The following is a 6,346-nucleotide window of genomic DNA, read 5'->3' on the forward strand; positions in this document are numbered from 1 at the left end:
TGTTCCCATGTTCTGTTCGAACAACTGCCTCTTGGTCCATGTACAGATTCCTCATGAGCACAATTAAGTGTTCCGGAATACTCATACTTCACAATGTTGTCCATAGCTTGTCAAAATCCACACAATCGAAAGCCTTTGCATAGTCAATAAAACACAGGTAAACTTCTTTCGGATATTCTCTGCTTTCAGCCAAGATCCATCGGTCATGAGCAATGATATCCCTCGTTTGTATGGAAAGTATAAAATAGAGTCTTAAAACTTGAGTTTTCTCCTGGTTTTAAACAAAAGCCTTACTTCCAACTTTCCAGAGTTTTCTGTACAGTCTAGCTTAAGAGTCAGTTGTAGGCAGCCTATAATTCTCTGGCATCCAGATCTACTGTGATTGCATTAATGTGTTGTTTAATTTAATTTGGAATCATTGTGACTGGGTTTATATTGTTGCCATGGTATTCTACTCTTTTGTCCAGCCTCTTAATACACTTAAGTTTTCCCTGAAATACCAGAGTTTGCGAGTTTCTCTAGGGTTCATCCTATGTAGGAAATCACCCTTCTCCATATGACAGCTGAATGTAGTCTTTAGGAAATTAGTAGTTAATGTGTAGATCAGAAAATATTTTGTTATTATTGGTTTACACAACCCTGTTCCTCTTTGAGGAGTCCTGGTGTGGCGCTGTGGGTTAATGCGTCAGACTGCAAAGCCATTTGAACTGCAAGGTCGGTGGTTCAAGCTCACCAGCTGCTCCTCGGAAACCCTTTACAGGGTCGCTATGGGTTGGAACTGACCCGACAGCACTTAACAACAACATTCCTCTTTGTAAATCTCTCTTCCCTCTGTCTGTGCATCTCTGACAACATAAAGTTAAAGAAAAATTTTACATGTATTTTTAATTTTTCTCTTTCTTGTTGTTATGTGCCGTGGAGTTAGTTCTGACTCATAGTGACCCTATACAGGGTTTCAGAGGCTGTAAATCTTTACGGGAACAGAAAGCCTCATCTTTATTCTGTGAAACAGCTGGTAGTTTTGAACTGCTGACTGTGAGGTTAGCAGCCCAATTCGTAACCACTACGCTACCAGAGCTCCTATTTTCTTTTTCTTACAGAGTGATATATTTTTATCACAGGTAAAAGAGCCAGTTCCTTTAAATCTATCAAGATGTGTATTTTTTAACCTAAAAGCTTGGAATTTCACATAGAATGGAATGCTAATCTCAAGCTATTATTACTATTACTACTAGGTGTACTTCACTAGTAAAAATAATACTTAAAAAAATTATATACATTTTCAACCAATGGTCTTAGAGCAGCATTACCAAAACATTTTTAAAGTATTTTGCGTCTCTCTTTTAGTTCATAGTGATAATGGGAAATTTTCAAGAAAGAGTAAAAAGGACTATTTTTTTGTCTTTTCTAGGATAAAAGAGTTCACCACTTTAGAAGAAGCCGAGCAGTACTTAAATCTGTTTGATCCTCTCCTAACTGTCTAGTCTTATGGGCAGTTGCTGGTTTTGAAGAAGAAACAAAGTTTTTCATTATTATAGAATTTTAATTCTGAATTTTGATAAGTCACTCACTCTATATGTACAAGTTAGATTACCTAGTTTTATTTTACATTGAAACTGTTATTTATGTTTATTTAGAAACTGGTTCTGTGTTGAATATATAGTTGAAAGTAAAAAATAATTGAGACAAAAAAAAACTAAGATTTATATGTAAGCATTTTTTTATATAGTTTACATCTTAAGTAATTTAAAAAAAGTGCTGATTTTCAAAACTTTGTTTTAAAAACCTATTATTTTTAAAGGTCAGAATTTTGATAGATTGAATACCAGCATTTCACTTCTCCAACAAGTACCTGCAAACAGTACAAAATTTATACTATTGTGCTTTGCATTTATAATTTGTCTAGAAATTTACCACAAAAGCAGAGTTTTTAAAACTGTATTTTTAATCAGTGGAACTCAATATATAATTAGCTTTATTGAAGTCTCTTCCTCATCTGAACCCAGTAAAACAGATTCTAAACAAACAGTCCAATCAATGGGTCTTATGGTTACTAGTTCAAAATAGTTTTTGTTACCTAAAAGCCATGAATAAATATTCTATTTAATTGGGATGTAATTAGGATAATTAAAATTCTAGACCTTAGTTTTCAGAGAATCTAAAACTAAATTTTACAGGTTACATAAGCTTCTCAGTGAGTTACCATTCTTTTTTCTTTAAAAGGCTAAACTCAATGGCTGTATCTTAAATTGTGCAAAATATTGGTATTAAAGAATGCTAAGACTTTTTTATGTCACTTGAAAGTTAATCAGAGTATCTGAAAGGAATTATTTTTATAAAAACATTAGAATATTAGTTACTTGTTAGCAAATAGATTTTCTTTTTTGTTTCTTAGCCTATTATATATATTTTTTTTCAAAATAAATTATAACTAGGAGAGTCAAACTACTAGGTAAAATTAACATTTGTAAACCACAAAAGTATGTTTACCATCCAACAATGTGCTAGAGTCAGTTATAATCTTGTTTCTAGATTAGCTCTTCTCCTTGTTGCATATTGGACATTGTGACAGCAACTACTAGTGCTACTAGTGCCCCTTTGCTGTCCCTACAGACTTGTTTTTCCAATCTATATTACTCTTCCTCTGGGAGATTATCTCCTCGAACTGGTGATGCAAAGAATTCGAGAAGTACCACTGTGAGCAGTTCAAGGGCTCTTACCCTTGGAAGGAAAGTTAGCAGTGACAAAGTACCTTTCTAAAGGAAATAGTTGTCTCAGCATCATTTGAATTGCTATCAACATGAGACTCCATTTATCCCTAACTAAATGCAGCTATAATGGGCCGTATCACTAGTGCCTCTTATGGAGGAAAGAGTCCCTAAACTTCGAAGGTTATCTAAGAGGACTTCTTATGCTTTAGAATTTAGAAATTTCTGTGAAATACACCCTTTTTAAATTCTCTCTCTCTCTTTTTTTTTTTTTTGGTTCAATGACATTCTTACATATATCATTCTGTGATTAAAAACCTATAGCTTATTATAAATGGTACCTAAATTCTAAAGATTCCATTCTAATTCTCCCAATATGACCTTAAGGAAAAGGGAATATGCTTTTTAAAAATGTGTTGTCTATTTTGTTGGAGTGAAGTATTTTAAAAAGTAAAGAAGAAAGAAGAGACAAAGTCCTGAACCTTTCAAAATAGAAATTAATTTTAAACTTGAAATATGTTTATTATCTATTATTGATACTATCTTTGCATAAATGAATAAATAGAAATAAAGAAACTTTGTCAAAAGTGTTTTTGACTTACATATTTAACATATCATATCTAAAGAAATGGTTTGGGATGTGGCTTGGTTGGTGGTTGATAGGTTTTGCTACTTGAAACTCAAAGGTAAATACTGTTACATTTACCTGTGTTAGATTTTGCTTATAAAAGCAAATTTTGGTATAGTATGTTTCTTGAGAAATTAAAAGACAGGTTTCATGAGAAAATACTCCCTTTAATGTTGGGTTAAGAAATTATTTAACAGTTGGTTGGGTCAATTACAGTGTATTCACAGAGCAGCATCTAGTAGGAATGCTGAAGAACACATCTCAAATTTGCAATTCCCGCCGCCAAACTACTTTTTCATTTTGCCTTCTATGAAAGTTTTTTTGTCTGCTGTACACATCAGGCTTCATCTCGCTCACCCTTCTATAGCGAGGTTTTGCAGTTGTGTATTAGAGCTTGGAGTCCTGTTGTGGCACTGTAAGCACTGGACTACTAAGCACTGGTTGGCGTTTCAAACCCTGAAGCTGCTCCTTGAAAACAGGATAACTGTGAGTCTGAACCAACACGACAGCACTTAACTACAAGAAGAGAGTTTAGGTTTTTCAAACTGCATTTACTTCATATGAGGGTGCATATTATATTAGTGCTTACTGTCACTTCCAATTCTAGCTCCAATACTGAGCTTAATGCCATGGAAAAGGAAATTCTCCCCTCTGGTTATTCTCAGGAGAATTCTGTAGTTCATCTGGACTCCTGATGTGGCCTTGTAGGATAAGCACTAGACTCTGAACCACAAGGTCAGTGGTTCAAACCAGGCAACTGCTCTTAGGAAACCCTGTATAGGGTTGCTATGAGTTGAAAGCAACTCGATGGCACTCAAAAACAGTTCATCAATGAATCTTTTACTAACTCATTAGAAAAATATTACACCACTAGGTTTCGATATTGTCAGTAAAGATTAAATTTTGGTGTTCAGTGTATAATAATTTCTAGAAAATAATAATCTTTAAATATGCATGTGTGTATGTATATTAATAGTAATCATTATCTGGAACATTTGACTAACCCTGTCCCAAGTGAAATAACACTTTATGATATCTTTGAGGCCACAAGACTAGACTACATGTACAAGAGGGCTTCAAAAAGTTCATGGAAAAGTTCCATTATCTTTTAATTGCATTTTACCATGAACGTTTTGAGGTTCCCTCATGTGTATAAATCTACTTTGATGATATCTCAGCATATTTGCAGTTGAGAATTGCCACAAAAGAAATGCTATAAGCACAGTTTTGTAAAGTGTTGAGGTATGACAAAATCAAATGATACAAAACCACTGGGCATCCATGTAAGAAATACATTCTGCATGCCTCCCCCCCCCCCCAAGAACAAATTATCTTTGTAATTATTCCAAATAGTCTTTCACTATTGATTTGTACCTTTATTGTGAGGAAGCCATTGGCTTGCAAAAATAAATATTCCACAGCAGTTCCCTGTGGTTGTGAAGTTTCTCTACTTCTTCCTCTAAAACTCTTGTGGTTGTCTTCAAAGGAAAACTCATTAAAATGGGCTGCCACATTGTTTGTGCATGTTGCTTGCTTTCATTGCTATTGTTTGAGAGCAATGCAGAGCAGCAGTGATAAGGCAGCATGCCACTGCTTTCATAAAGATGGCAATAGAGGGGGTGGGGAAACCATAAGGGGAAGAAAAGCAGCAGTATTGACCAGCTGTTGAGTATTATCATTTGGAATCCCTGAAACACTTCTTCTAGATGAGGATTGTTCGTGTACATATTTTGGTAACTGTAATCTAGCCTTTTTCAACATTATGTGTAATATGTCTCTCTGTGTGTAACTGACTCTTGAGCAATTCCTCACCACCCATCAAAGACTCTGAATTTTCCATCTGTAGACAGTACTTTTGTAGGTAGAAAACAATAAACATAAGAAGTTTCAACTATAAACATGCGTTTTTGAATGCGCATGCAAAATATTCAATCTACATTGCAAAGAAATGATAGGTAATTCTGTATTGCATTTAGAGTTAAAAACATCTGTCCAATATGGCTGTAGCTGTGGGCTAATCCCGTGAAAATTGTCTCCTTGTACAAGAGTTGAAACTCACTGTACAATTAAACTCTATGGTAGCTATATTTTATATTTTAAACTGGTCTGAAGCAGTAAGTTGTCTGGCTGAATCTAGTTTATTTTCCCAAAGCACACACAGGCTTAGTGTCAGTGCACCTACATTAAGGCAGCATGTCAGTAATATGCCTAATCTCATGTATAAAACTCCCAGATACCCAGTCACTAGGTCTGTAACAATAGAACAAATGCTTTCCTTTCTGGGATGGCTTAGATCAAGAAAGCTCTTTCTAAATTTGAAGCAATAGTAACATTGCAAGCAGTTCAGAAAGTTAAAGATTTTATAATCTTAATCAGTCATTTTTTACAGAAAACAAGCCTGGTGAAAGTGCATTAAGGCTCTGATCTCATTTATTGTCTTTTCTCCAAAATAAAATAATAGTGGCATTCTATTCTGTCTCAACTTGACAAAATTATTTATAGAAGACAACATAGAGATTCTACCAATTTATACAGGAACAGACTGTTTACAGTAGATATTTCCCCTCTGCTTGTGCACACTTGTTAAATTTTGTTTAATACTACACACACATACCCTTAATAAATGTATCTGGACCGATGAGACAGAGAGGGGTAATTTAAAATATAGATGTCATTTTCTCTTTGGTTTTGACTATATTGAGCAATACACCTACCATATGAGAAAAAATTAAACCACTTCTGAGCATCATTCTGGTTGGGAGTTGTGTACCTGTTTCATAACATAACCCTTGACGACTGCATTCATGATGACATCATTTCATAGGGTATATTCAGGTATGTTTTTTTTCTTCATGTTTTATTGTGAATAATGTGATAGATTACATAAGAGAGCATTAGTTTACATTCATCCTATCATATATCATTTCATTGCCATGGTTACATCCCCTCCATGCCTCATCAACCAACCAAAGGGTATACCCCACAAGCCTGCCCCACGGAAAGCACAGAG

The 6,346-nt window shown here is 34.6% G+C and overlaps 1 pseudogene; it reads left to right on the forward strand.

Annotated features, from left to right (window-relative positions):
* Positions 1–1,484, forward strand: part of LOC102831181 — a 2,597-nt pseudogene extending 1,113 nt beyond the window's left edge.
* Positions 1,485–6,346: the final 4,862 nt, after the last annotated feature.

This window comes from Chrysochloris asiatica, unplaced genomic scaffold (genome assembly GCF_000296735.1).
Source record: "Chrysochloris asiatica unplaced genomic scaffold, ChrAsi1.0 scaffold00028, whole genome shotgun sequence".
NCBI classification, from domain to species: domain Eukaryota; kingdom Metazoa; phylum Chordata; class Mammalia; order Afrosoricida; family Chrysochloridae; genus Chrysochloris; species Chrysochloris asiatica.